Source organism: Indicator indicator, chromosome 14, assembly GCF_027791375.1.
Source record: "Indicator indicator isolate 239-I01 chromosome 14, UM_Iind_1.1, whole genome shotgun sequence".
In the NCBI taxonomy this organism is placed as follows: Eukaryota; Metazoa; Chordata; class Aves; order Piciformes; family Indicatoridae; genus Indicator; species Indicator indicator.
The window spans coordinates 26,711,590-26,724,217 of record NC_072023.1 but is presented as its reverse complement, the minus strand read 5'-3'; the positions used below and the strand labels follow the sequence as shown (position 1 = coordinate 26,724,217).

At 47.0% G+C, this 12,628-nt stretch overlaps 1 protein-coding gene across 1 annotated transcript in view; it reads right to left on the bottom strand.

Moving 5' to 3' along the window:
- LOC128971530 (chromatin remodeling regulator CECR2) overlaps positions 1 to 12,628 on the bottom strand; it is a 143,526-nt gene that overhangs the window by 45,728 nt on the left and 85,170 nt on the right. The window lies entirely within an intron of this gene.

Below are 12,628 nucleotides of genomic sequence, written 5' to 3'. Positions count from 1 at the left end.
AAAGGGCACAACAACAAATCAGTTGCCTTTAGTCTGATTTACAGCCCATGAAAGCAGCAAGGGGAGGTTTAAACACCAAGAGCAAACCAGCTCTGTCATCAGCCACTACTGTGCATTTTCTTCTCTCTCACCATATTGAAACATGCAGCACAGCTCCAGCATGGAAGAAAGCAGATGATATTGCAGCTACTTTTCCTCTTCTTACCTAAAAATGGAGATCCCAAGTCCTACTGAGAAATCTGGAAATATTGAGGAACCTCCAGAAAACTCCTGGTAAGACAAGTCTGTCAGATATCCTGCCTGTCTGAACTGGAAGAAGACTTGAATGTCCAATAATCCAAGGGATAAGTGGTTTCTGCTTCTTTACTGGGCTTTACACTGTCCATCAGTCACAGAGACAGGGAGCTACTAGAGGGAGTCTAGCACAGAGACACAAAGATGATTTAGGGAGTGGAACATCTTCCTTATGAGAAGAGACTGAGGGAGCTGAGGGCTCTTTAGCCTGGAGGAGAGGAGGAGACTAAGGGCTGACCTCCTTCATGTTGATAAAGATGTGCAGGGTGAGTGCCCAGAGGCTGGAGCCAGGCTCTGCTGGGTGATGCCCAATGCCAGCACAAGGGGCAATGTTGGAGGTTGAGGCATAGGAAGTTCCATGTGAACATGAGGAAGAATGTTTTCCTTGTGAGGGTGACAGAACCCTGGAGCAGGCTGCCCAGGAGGGGTTGTGGAGTCTCCCTCTCTGGAGATATTTAAGACCTGGTTGGATGCATTCCTGTGCAACCTGCTCTAGGTGCTTCTGCTCTGGCAGGGGTTTGGACTGTATGAGCTTTTGAGGTCCTTTCCAGCCCCTAACATTCTGTGATTCTGTGAAAACAAGATACATGTCCCCAGCAGTGTCAGATGCTCTTTTCCTGCTTTGAAGAATCATTCTGTTGAGCAAAGGGAGCTCAAGGAAGAGCCAATATCAGTTAGCAAAGCTTTACCCAGAAAAGGAGGCAGAGATGCTACTAGAAGAGGTTGGTTCCTATCACACCTGAAGAAATTCTGGTGTCAAGCTGGCATGTGATGCTGTGAGAGGATGGAAGGGAGATGGCTAAGTGCCCTGTGATGGCATTGATCTTGGTTGGGGAAGGGTCAGGGAAAATAGCTTTCAGCAAGCAATGCCAGTGAAGAGGGTGAGAGAGCTGAGGAGAGGCAGAGCCCAACACTTCCCTATCCAATGAGATCTATCACTGCAGCTAGATGGGAACATGTTTGGTTTTTTTTTTCTCTGACAGTATGTTTAGTGGCAAGAATCTCCCAAGACCCTTAAGTGCAGAGCTTTCTGTCAGGCTCAAGATCAGAGACTAAGTGACTGATGCCACTGGCAAAGGCAGAAGAGGGTTAGGGTCCTGAGCCTCAGAGCCAACACTGGGGTGTGTACTGAAGGCACTGGAGCACACACTGGTGCTAACAGAAAGGCAGATCATGGTGATGAGATGTCAGGGCAATCAGTACTGAAATTGATGCTACTGGTACACAAGAGAGAGGTGCAGAGTAGGAGAGCCAGCTGAAGGAAGGAACTACTGACCTGCAGGGCACAGCTGGTCCCTAGTGAAGCACAAGACCACAGAATCACAGTGGTTGGACTGGATGATCTTTTGAGGTCCCTTCCAACCCCTAATATTCTCTGATTTGTGAATGTTAGGGGTTGGAAGGGATCTCCAGAGATCATCCAGTCCAAACTGCCTGCTACAGCAGGATCACCCAGGGATCCTGCAGGAACACATCCAGGCAGCTTTTGAAAGTCTCCAGAGAAGGAGACTCCACAACCTCTCTAGGCAGCCTGCTCCAGGGCTCTGAGCACTCTCACTATAAAGAAGTTTCCTGTCATGTTGAGGTGGAATCTCCTGTGTTCTAGGCTGTACCCATGGTTCTTTATCCTGTCACTGGGCACCACTGAAAAGAGCCTGGCACCTTCATCTTGACACCCACCCCTCAGATATTTATAGACATTGATCAGATCCCCTCACAACCTTCTCTTCTTAAGACTAAACAGCCCCAGGGCTCTCAGTCTTCCTGTTCATGTTCCACAGCCACCCTCCTAGCTCTCTGCTGGACTCTCTCCAGCAGAAGATGAAGCAATAGTGATGCCAGACTGGAGATTTTGCAGGTACATCAGCAGGCAGCAGTCTTGATGGCACTGACAGATTTAACAGTGCAGGTTTTGGATGCAATGGAAAAGCAAAGAACTCGGGTTGTCCTCAGTCTCACACCCAAAAATCCAGTAGCAGTTCCCAGAGTTACTTTAAGGAGTAATTCCTGGACCTCAAAAGGAAACTGACACAAACATTTCTGAGCACAAATTAACAAGGGGAGGTTCCTTTTTACCTCCCCACAGAAAGAAGGGCAGATTTTTGTCAGCCTTGTAAAGGAAGTCAGACAAAGGCAGAGAGGTCCTTGGGTGGGGTGAAATGATCATCCTGAAAAGCCCTCATCAGCAGGTGAGAGTTGCTCCTCCAGTCCCGGCAAGAATGGATGTTTGCCAGCACCCCTCAGGAATTCAAAGTGCTGCATTCTTCTCAGCCCAGTTCTTCCCTAAGGCTTATCAGACACTGAGGATGGGCATCACTTATAGGCATAACCATCCCACAGCCAGGACAGCCCCGGGTTGAAACCCTGGAGGCTTCTGCATTACTTATGTGTTAAGTACTTTTGGCTCCTGAATAACAAAAGGCAATCTCTGGAAGGATGTAAAAAGGAAAACAAAGAACCACTTTTAAACTATCTATTAACTATTTACAGGTTGTTAGGTACCATGAAAAGGAAGAGAGGAGGATCTGGGTGCTCAAGAGAGAAACAAGTACCCTTGGGAAAGCCAACTCCTGCAGTGTGATGGAGGACTTTGGTAACTCTGGTGCCTGGTACAGAAAGATGCAGGCTGCCAGCTACTGCCTGGAAGGGTCCTGCTAATGGAGACTCCTCTGGTACCCACACACTGGGTGTGTAGCCAGCACTACTGATCTGACCTGGAAAGGATGTGCTGTCCCCTTAAGGGAAGGATCTCGATGGCCACAGAGACCCGTTGAAGTATGACAACTGCGTGCATGCTCTGCACTAGCCTCACACTGCCTCCATGTGCACACTCCAGCTCTCAAGGCCTGGAGTTTTGTCTCTTCTTTTGTCCCTTATTCTGTGTGACCTTGACAACCAACCATACAGTGTATGCCCAGCAACAGGCTACTCTGGATGTGATGAAATGAGGACCAGCCCACAGTACCCTCTATCTCAGGAGGAATGATCACAGCCTTCTGGATGGTCCAGAACCAAGGAAAGCACCTGGAGCCTCACTTTCACCTTGTGAACTGACCTGCAGCTGGCCAGGCTTCAACCCACACTTGACAATTTACATCCACATGCTTCTCCTTTCTGTTACTGTTACTTGAGAGGGTGATACTCTGTCTGAAGAGATCAACCCTTGGGAACTGGAGCAAATTAACTCATAAGATGAAAGACCCAAATACATTTCCTATATTCTGAAAGAAAGTCACAGAATTGCCAGGGTTGGAAGGGACCTCAAGGATCAGTCAGTTCCAAACCCCCTGCCATGGCCAGGGACACCTCACACTACAGCAGGTTGCTCACAGCCACATCCAGCCTGGCTGCAAAAACCTCCAGGGATGAGGCTTCCACCACCTCCCTGGGCAACCTCTTCCAGTGTCTCACCACCTCATGGGGAAGAACTTCTTCCTAACATCCAATCTAAATCTACCCATTTCTAGTTTTGCTCCATCCCCCCAGTCCTATCACTCTCTGACACCCTCAGAAGTCCCTTCCCAGCTTTCTTGTAGCCCCCTTCAGATACTGGAAGGCCACAAGAAGGACTCCTTAGAGCCTTCTCTTCTCCAAAATGAACACCCCCAACTCTCTCAGTCTGTCCTCATAGGACAGCAGCTCAAACCCTCTGCTCATCTTCATGGCCCTTCTCTGGACACCTTCCAGCACCTCCAGATCTTTCCTGTAACAGAGGCTCCAGAACTGGACACAGAGCTCCAGGTGGGGTCTCAGCAGAGTGGAGCAGAGGGGGAGAATCCCCTCCCTGGCCCTGCTGGCTCTGCTAGGAGCAAACAAGAATGAGACTCAGGGTGCCTTACATTCAGCCTGGAGGAGGATCATTACTTACTATTCATTCCTGGGTCCTTGAAGAACAAGTGAAGCCGGCTTAGTTCTGCATTGTTCATTCCTAGTGCCCATCAACAGAAACCAGGCTCCCAATCCATAGCCATAAGAAAACACAACAGTGTTGCTGAGCCATAAGCTCTGCCAATTGTTTAGGGGCTGCAGAGAGAGGACCTAAGGGTATGACAGTGATGATGAACACTGTGGGGAAGCAGATAGTTATTGTCTGGATGATGAGGGGGAAATAGGACACATCCATGTATTGTGGCACAAATCCATATGTAACAAGCCATTAGATGCCTTGCTGCTCCTGAAAAAAAATAGATATATACTTATTGTGGGAGAAGAGTCTTTTTCTGTGCCCAAAATACCTAGTGTGGGGTTGCCTTGCAGCAAATAAACTTAGCAAATTCATGACTTAGAACAAGCTCCACGTGTTACAAGTTTCTGGGGACAATGGATAAAACAAAATTTTCATGAAGAAATGGCTCCTAAAGAATTCCCTTTTGGGATTCATTTCATAACAGTTCTTCCCTTTCCATTTCCCTAAAGTTTAAGCCACTGCACCAGGTGAGCCAGGAAGAAATGGAAGGTAACCTGAGAGAAAAATTAAAGGTACAGATAACTTGGAACACAGACTGGCACAATGCACCGAATTATTGTAGTGGCTCTGCCATTGGCTACCAGTTGCCTCAGCTGTTCCTCAAGTTCACTGAGGCTAAAAGGCTCCACAGAAAATAGTTTCAGAATTTCTCTACTATTCACTTCTAGACTACAGAGCAGTTTCTGAACCTGGCTGAGGCACTGGGAAGACAGCCTGAAAAGCCAGCTGTGCTGGACCAAAAATCCTGCACCGTGCTTTGGAGCAGCACTTCCTTAAAATGCACATCTCCAAAGCAAAGGCAAAGGTTTCACATGGAGAGAATTTCCACATGGAGAGAACTTCCTTCTCTCTCTATGTCTTTGTCCTCTTCCTGATAAAGAGAAGATGTTTTCACTTGCTTTCTCAGTTGCCTTCTTCATTGTTGCATTCTTCCTCTTATCTAATGTAACTGATATGCAAGAATCATAGATTCATAGAATTGTCAGGGTTGGAAGGGACCTCAAGGATCAGCCAGTTCCAACCCTCCTGCCATGGGCAGGGACACCTCACACTACAGCAGGTTGCTCAGAGCCCTGATGAGTCTCACCTTGAATATCTTTAGGGATGAGGCTTCCACCACCTCCCTGGGCAACCTGTTCCAGTGTCTCACCACCCTCATGGGGAAGAACTTCCTCCTCACATCCAATCTGAATCTACCCATTTCTAGTTTTGCTCCATTCTCCCCAGTCCTGTCACTCCCTGACACTCTCAAAAGTCCCTCCCCAGCTTTCTTGTAGCCCCCTTCAGATACTGGAAGGCCACAAGAAGGTCTCCTTCGGAGCCTTCTCTTCTCCAGACTGAACAACCCCAACTCTCTCAGTCTGTCCTCATAGGACAGCAGCTCCAGCCCTCTGCTCATCCTCTTGACCCTTCTCTGGACACCTTCCAGCACCTCCAGATCTTTCCTGTAATAGGAGCTCCAGAACTGGACACAGTGCTCCAGGTGGGGTCTCAACCAGAGCAGGGTAGAGGGGAAGAATCACCTCCCTTGACCTGCTGGCTACACTTCTCTTGCTGCAGCCCAGGCTATGCTTGGCTCTCTGGGCTGCAAACATAAATAACTTTAAGACACAGCAATCCATTTCAGATTTCAAACTCTCTCAGTGGCACAATGACATCATTGCAGTCTCCAAGTCCTGACTTCCCTGAGTGTTCTCTATTCATCCTTTTAAGTTTAGCCACCTATTCCTCCCTGTGAATGTTTTGCATAACTCCTTCTCCCCAGCCACTCAATCTATTCCCCTCTCATCCATCTGCCCTGACAGGAACAGCACAGCTTTTGTGCTCCCTTTTTCTGCCACTGTTTTCATTTCTTATTCTCCACCACACCCGTGGAATAATACTTCCAGAGTGTGCTACCAACTTTTGGGGTTTTTTTTCCACTCATTCAAATTCTGCTTTAAAGATTCATTTTATCCATCTGAGAATCAAAGACATTTACTCAGCTTTATTTATACTTGAACTCTATAATTATATTCCACTGTGTTCCTCATTAATCTCTGAACGACCGTGTTATTTTACTGCTCTAATCTCATCCTTCCTCTCCCAACACCTGCCAGAATGCCTCATTTTCACTTTTTACCCTTTTAAAAGGCTCACCTTGCATGGCTTGGCTATTATGATAATAAATATTAATATTAAAGATGAGCAATGTAGCCACTTCATCTTCCTTGCCCCCTCCTGGTATCTCCCGCACTGATGAGACCGCCTCGATTCCAGCAGTCATCTACCAATCTCCATGATGTATGAAAGGCAGCACTTGTTAAAAGTCAGGCTGTAAACAATGCTGATCTTGTTGATATGCATTTGGCATTCATGAATGTGACTCTGAGCTAGTAGTGAGGTGCTTTGTGGCTGGGCCATTGGAAGGGTTGTTAGAATCAAGGTCACCAGCACAACTGCAAGAGTCGACTGTTAAAAGTCTTTCTGAAAGGTGGTGGTCTCCAGGTCTGCTGGCACTACCTGGGGCTGGCTGCCCTACATGCATGGACTGAAGTGCTGGATTCATTCAGATTGCCTTAGTACCTTGCTGTGATGGTTTGAAACTGTCTTTTTAATTTTTCCTTGCAAAGTTCAGAACAGAGAAAGTGAAAGAATGTAAATAAGTCACTATTGGGTGTAAGAAAGCAAAATAACGATTGTTCTAAACACTTCCATTGGATAGATAGAAATGTTTAAGAACTATTACCCAAAACAAAGTGGGCACTCTGCACATTCTGCGTTCGGCAGTGGGGGCAGTTGCTGGGCTGTCTGGCTGCTGTTTCTTCTTCTCTTCTGGCTGAAGATAACACATTGACCTTGGCAGCTAAGTTAACAACTTTCTGCTTAACTAACTCTGCTTCTCTGTCCAAGGGGGTCTGGGGGGGAAGCTCCTGGGAGAGGGAGGCCCCTTTGGGAGGGTCCCCTTGGGGGGAAGCAAAGGGAGATCGGTTGTGCTTTTTCTGTTGATTGTATATATTTGTGAATGTCGTGAATTTTGTATATTTGTACATATTCATTGCATTTCATCTGCTTGTAAATACAGCTTTTCACTTGCTTCCAGACTGAGCTAGCCTGGTTATTGTTGGTGGGGGGGGAATTTCAGCTCACACCGACACACTTTTTATTTTTGGCGCCCAACGTGGGGCTCGATTGCTTGTGATTTATTTCTGCTCAGATTAGGAAGCAAAATGAAGCTGTTTTGGATTCTGAGTCATTCTATTTCATCTATTATCGGTGCAATTGTCTACAGATGGGCCATTTCTTGCATGATAGACAAGATTGTGAGATATGTGGCATATAAGTCATTTCTTTGGGTTAAGAACAAGTTACTGAATGTTGGTGAATTCTGTTGTGGTCTTATTGGGCTAAGAAGCTATGGTAACTCAAATATGGATCTGCTAGCAGACACATATGAGTTTGTTACTCCTCTTACAACTACAGAGGGTCTTTGGAACCAGTGGTACCCTAGATATCTTGTGCTTGCCTTAATTTTGTTGCTTTTTGGAATAATCATATGGCTACTGATAGCACTGTGTCAGGAAAGACATAAGGCTACTTGCTCTTCCAACTCTGCTGTGAATGTGAAAACCAATCCAGTAAATTTGGTGGCCACTGTAACCAGAAAGCGTAAAGGAGATGCAGATGCTGCAGGAGATGGTGCAGATGGAGATGAGGGTCCTTCTACTCAGGGTCCCTCTGTTAAGAAAGATCCTTCTGATGAGGAAGAGAGGGTTAGCCTTAAAACTCTGGTAGACCTCTTGAGACCCCACATGGATGATGGAGATGTAGGTCAGGACGTAGACCTTGGTAGATTAGCAACTGCTGGCAGAGCCTCTGAACTCAAGGAAATTCAACGGAGGATTACAACAGGATTATGGGGACAGCAACCTCAGGATGATGATGATGATGATGAGGATGACATACAGTCAGCTAATGCACCCAGACAGGAAATTAGACATGTGAGGAAGGATTACATCAGAGGAGATAATGAGCCAGTCCTGTCTTGGCTAGCCAGGTGTTTTGATATGGGAGCCCCAGCATTGGTGGTAGGCGACAAGTCGGCCTCTCAGTTGGGGATGCTCTCAAAGGATACAGGCATAGACAGGCACCTAGGCAAGTGCATTGGTAAAGTTTCTCTGTGGGCATGCCTCCTACTGGCAGTCTCGCTGAGGTACCCCAGCAGAGATGATTTACCATGGAACCCTAAGCCTTGGACCACAATAGCTGAGGGAATCAAGCGTCTGAGAGAGTTTGCTGTGAGAGAAGTAATGTATGGAGATCATAAGACTCTGAATCCTGATGAAATTCCTGTTGGAACAGGCCTTGCCAAAAAGCTCATTAAGCTTGCTCCTCCTAATTATGCTACTATTCTAGCAAGCAGGATTGTGGCAAGAAATTATGGTAGAGTGCCTCCCACTGTTGGCCATTTCACTGACCAAATGAGGCAGTTGGAGGATAGTCTTGCACGTACTTCTTTGGTTTCAGCCATTGAAACTTTGTCTGGAGAAATGAAGAATTGCATGAAAGAGCTGAAGGAGGAACTTAAAACCTCCATATCCAACTTGATGAAGGGGGATGATTCTGATTCCTCTTCCTCCAGATGGATACAAGTTTCAGCTGTTAGGAACAGACGTGCTCCAAGAAGGCCATTCCAGAATAGGTCAAACCAAAACAGACAGCAGAGGCAATCACGTGGCAGTATCTGGATAACTCTGCGTGATCAGTTTGGTGAGAACATGAACAGATGGGATGGTCAACCAACTTCTGATCTTTTCAAGAGGTTACGGGAGCTGCAGAGGGGCAGATCCCGAGGTAGCAATACCAGGAGGGTAGCTGTCGCTTCCTCAGTTTCCCAGAACAACTCTGATAGCTCCAACAGTGATCCTAATTCTGATGCTGGACGTTGTGCCAGCTGTACATGTGGATGTAATCCCCACCATTAGGGGTGCCCTGCCTTCCGCCAGGGGGAGGTAAGGGATAATGGAGATAACAGAATCTATTGGGATGTGTACATCCAGTGGCCTGGCACTTCAAAATTTCAGAAGTACAGGGCCTTGGTTGACACAGGAGCTCAGTGCACCATCATACCATCAAATTATCAAGGGGGAGAATCTATAACTATTCAGGGAGTCACTGGTGGATCTCAAGAGTTGTTTAAGATAGAGGTTGATATAAGTTTAACTGGGAAGCAGTGGAAGAAACATACTATTGTAACAGGTCCTAATGCACCTTGTATTTTGGGAATTGACTTTCTGAGAGAAGGGTGTTTTAAAGACCCTAAGGGTTACAAATGGGCTTTTGGAATAGCAACTGTAGAAATAGATGGAGGAAAATTGAAGTTGTCCATTAGACCTGAGCTTTCAGATGAATCTGCAGTTGTGGGACAACATGAGATAGAGGATGTAAAGCTGCCGGTTGCTTCTCAAACTGTGCATCACAGACAATACAGAACCAACCGTGACTCTTTGATGCCCATTCAAAACTTGATTCGTCAGTTGGAGAGTCAGAAGGTCATCAGCAAAACTCATTCACCTTTCAACAGTCCAATCTGGCCTGTGAGAAAGCAGAATGGAGAGTGGCGTCTGACAGTTGATTTCCGTGCCTTGAATGAAGTAACTCCACCCATGAGTGCAGCTGTACCAGACATGATGGAACTCCAATATGAGCTGGAATCCAAGCAGGCCAAATGGTATGCTACCATAGACATTGCTAATGCTTTCTTCTCTATTCCCATAGCAGAGGAATGCAGGCCTCAGTTTGCTTTCACCTGGAGAGGCATTCAGTACACATTCAATCGTTTGCCCCAGGGGTGGATTCACAGTTCAACCATCTGCCATGCAGTGATCCATGATGCTTTGGAGAAAGGTGGAGCTCCAGAACACATTCAGTTCATCGATGACATCATCGTCTGGGGCGAGACTGCTGAAGAAGTCTTCGAGAAAGGTAACAAAATCATTGACATTCTCTTGCAAGCTGGTTTCGCTATCAAGCGAGACAAGGTGAAAGGACCTGCCAGAGAAATCCAGTTTCTGGGAGTGCGGTGGCAAGACGGTCGCCGTCACATCCCAATGGATGTGATAAACAGAGTCTCCACCATGGCAAATCCCATCAACAAGAAAGAAACTCTGCGTTTCTTAGGCATAGTGGGATTTTGGAGACTGCACATTCCTGGATACAGTCAGATTGTGAAACCTCTATATGATGTGACTCGAAAGAGAAACAGTTTCCAATGGGGTCCTGAGCAACAAGCAGCCTTTGACCAGATCAAGCGAGAGGTAGTCCAAGCGATGGGTCTGGGACCTGTCCGAACTGGTCCAGACATTAAGAACATTCTGTACACGGCCGCGAGTGACAATGGTCCAACCTGGTGCTTATGGCAAAGAGCTCCAGGGGAGACACGAGGACGTCCTCTTGGTTTCTGGGGTCGTGGCTACAGAGGCTCAGAGGCAAACTACACTCCAACAGAGAAAGAGATTTTAGCTGCTTATGAAGGAGTGAAAGCTGCTTCTGAAGTGATTGGAACTGAGTCACAACTTCTTCTAGCTCCTAGATTGCCAGTTCTGAATTGGATGTTCAAAGGCAAAGGTTCTTCACCACATCATGCAACAGATGCTACCTGGTCTAAGTGGATGGCTCTGATAACACAGAGAGCTCGAATGGGAAATCTCGAAAGGCCTGGTTTGGTGGAGGTGATCACAAACTGGCCAGAAGGCACAAGCTGTGCTAAACCTCCAGAGGAGAGAGTAACTCGTGCTGAGGAAGCTCCTCCTTACAGTGATCTGTCTGATGATGAAAAGAGATATGCTTTGTTCACAGACGGTTCCTGTCGTCTTGTTGGGAACAAGCGGAGATGGAAATCTGCAGTGTGGAGCCCAACGCGCAGAGTTGCAGAAGCGAGAGATGGAGAAGGAGAATCCAGTCAATTTGCAGAGGTAAAAGCTGTCCAGCTAGCTCTTAACATAGCTGAACGTGAGAGATGGCCAAAGCTTTATCTCTACACCGACTCGTGGATGGTAGCCAATGCCTTGTGGGGTTGGCTGAAAGACTGGAAGAAGAATGGCTGGCAGAGGAAAGGAAAGCCAATCTGGGCTGCAGATCTGTGGCAAGACATTGCTGCTCGCATTGAGAGAATCCCAGTGAAAGTGAGACACATCGATGCTCACATTCCTAAGAGCAAAGCTACTGAGGAACAACAACACAACCATCAGGCAGATCTAGCTGCAAGAGTTTCCCAGGTGGACACAAACTCTGATCCTGATCCTGATCTTGACTGGAAACACCGAGGTGAGCTGTTCTTAGCTCGGTGGGCCCATGACTCGTCAGGACATCAAGGCAGAGATGCAACCTACCGATGGGCTCGTGACAGATCCATTGACATTTCCATGGATGCTATCACACAAGTCATCCATGACTGTGACATTTGTGCTGCTATTAAGCAGGCAAAGCGGATCAAGCCCTTGTGGTACGGTGACCGATGGTCCAAGTACAAGTATGGTGAAGCCTGGCAGATTGACTACATCACTCTACCTCGTTCTCCATCTGGTAAGCAGTATGTGCTGACTATGGTAGAGGCAAGCACTGGATGGCTGGAAACTTATCCAGTTCCTCATGCAACTGCACGTAACACCATTCTTGGTCTGGAGAGACAAATCCTGTGGAGACACGGAACTCCAGAGAGGATTGAGTCGGACAACGGAACTCATTTCAAGAACAATCTTGTAAAAAACTGGGCCAAAGAGCACGGCATCGAGTGGATATTCCACATTCCCTACTATGCACCAGCTGCAGGGAAGATCGAACGCTACAACGGTTTGCTGAAAACCACTCTCAAAGCCATGGGGGGTGGATCTTTGAAAAACTGGGAGAAACATTTAGCACAAGCAACCTGGTTGGTGAATAGTAGAGGTTCAGTGAATCGAGCTGGACCTGCCCAATCAGATTTGTTGCGAAAGGAAGAAGGTGATAGAGTTCCTGTTATCAGAGAAAAGAATCTGTTAGGCAAAACTGTTTGGGTATTTTCTCCTTCAGGAGAGGCCAAACCTGTCCGAGGGGTGGTTTCTGCTGAAGGTCCTGGTCACACCTATTGGGTGATGCAAGAAAATGGTGAAATTCAGTGTATTCCACAAAGAAATCTAACTTTGGCTGAGAGAGGTTAAATTCAGAGTGTTGCGCAGATACAGCATCGCGCCCAAGAGGAGAGTTCATGAGATCTACGGTGCACGAACCCTGAGAGCCCTGAGTCACCTGAGAGTCCCTGTTCCTTTCTTCGCTCCATCTGCGAGGAAACAAGCTGTTTGCTGTTTTTCCTGTGATTTGACTCTTTTGAATCATCTACATCTGAGATAG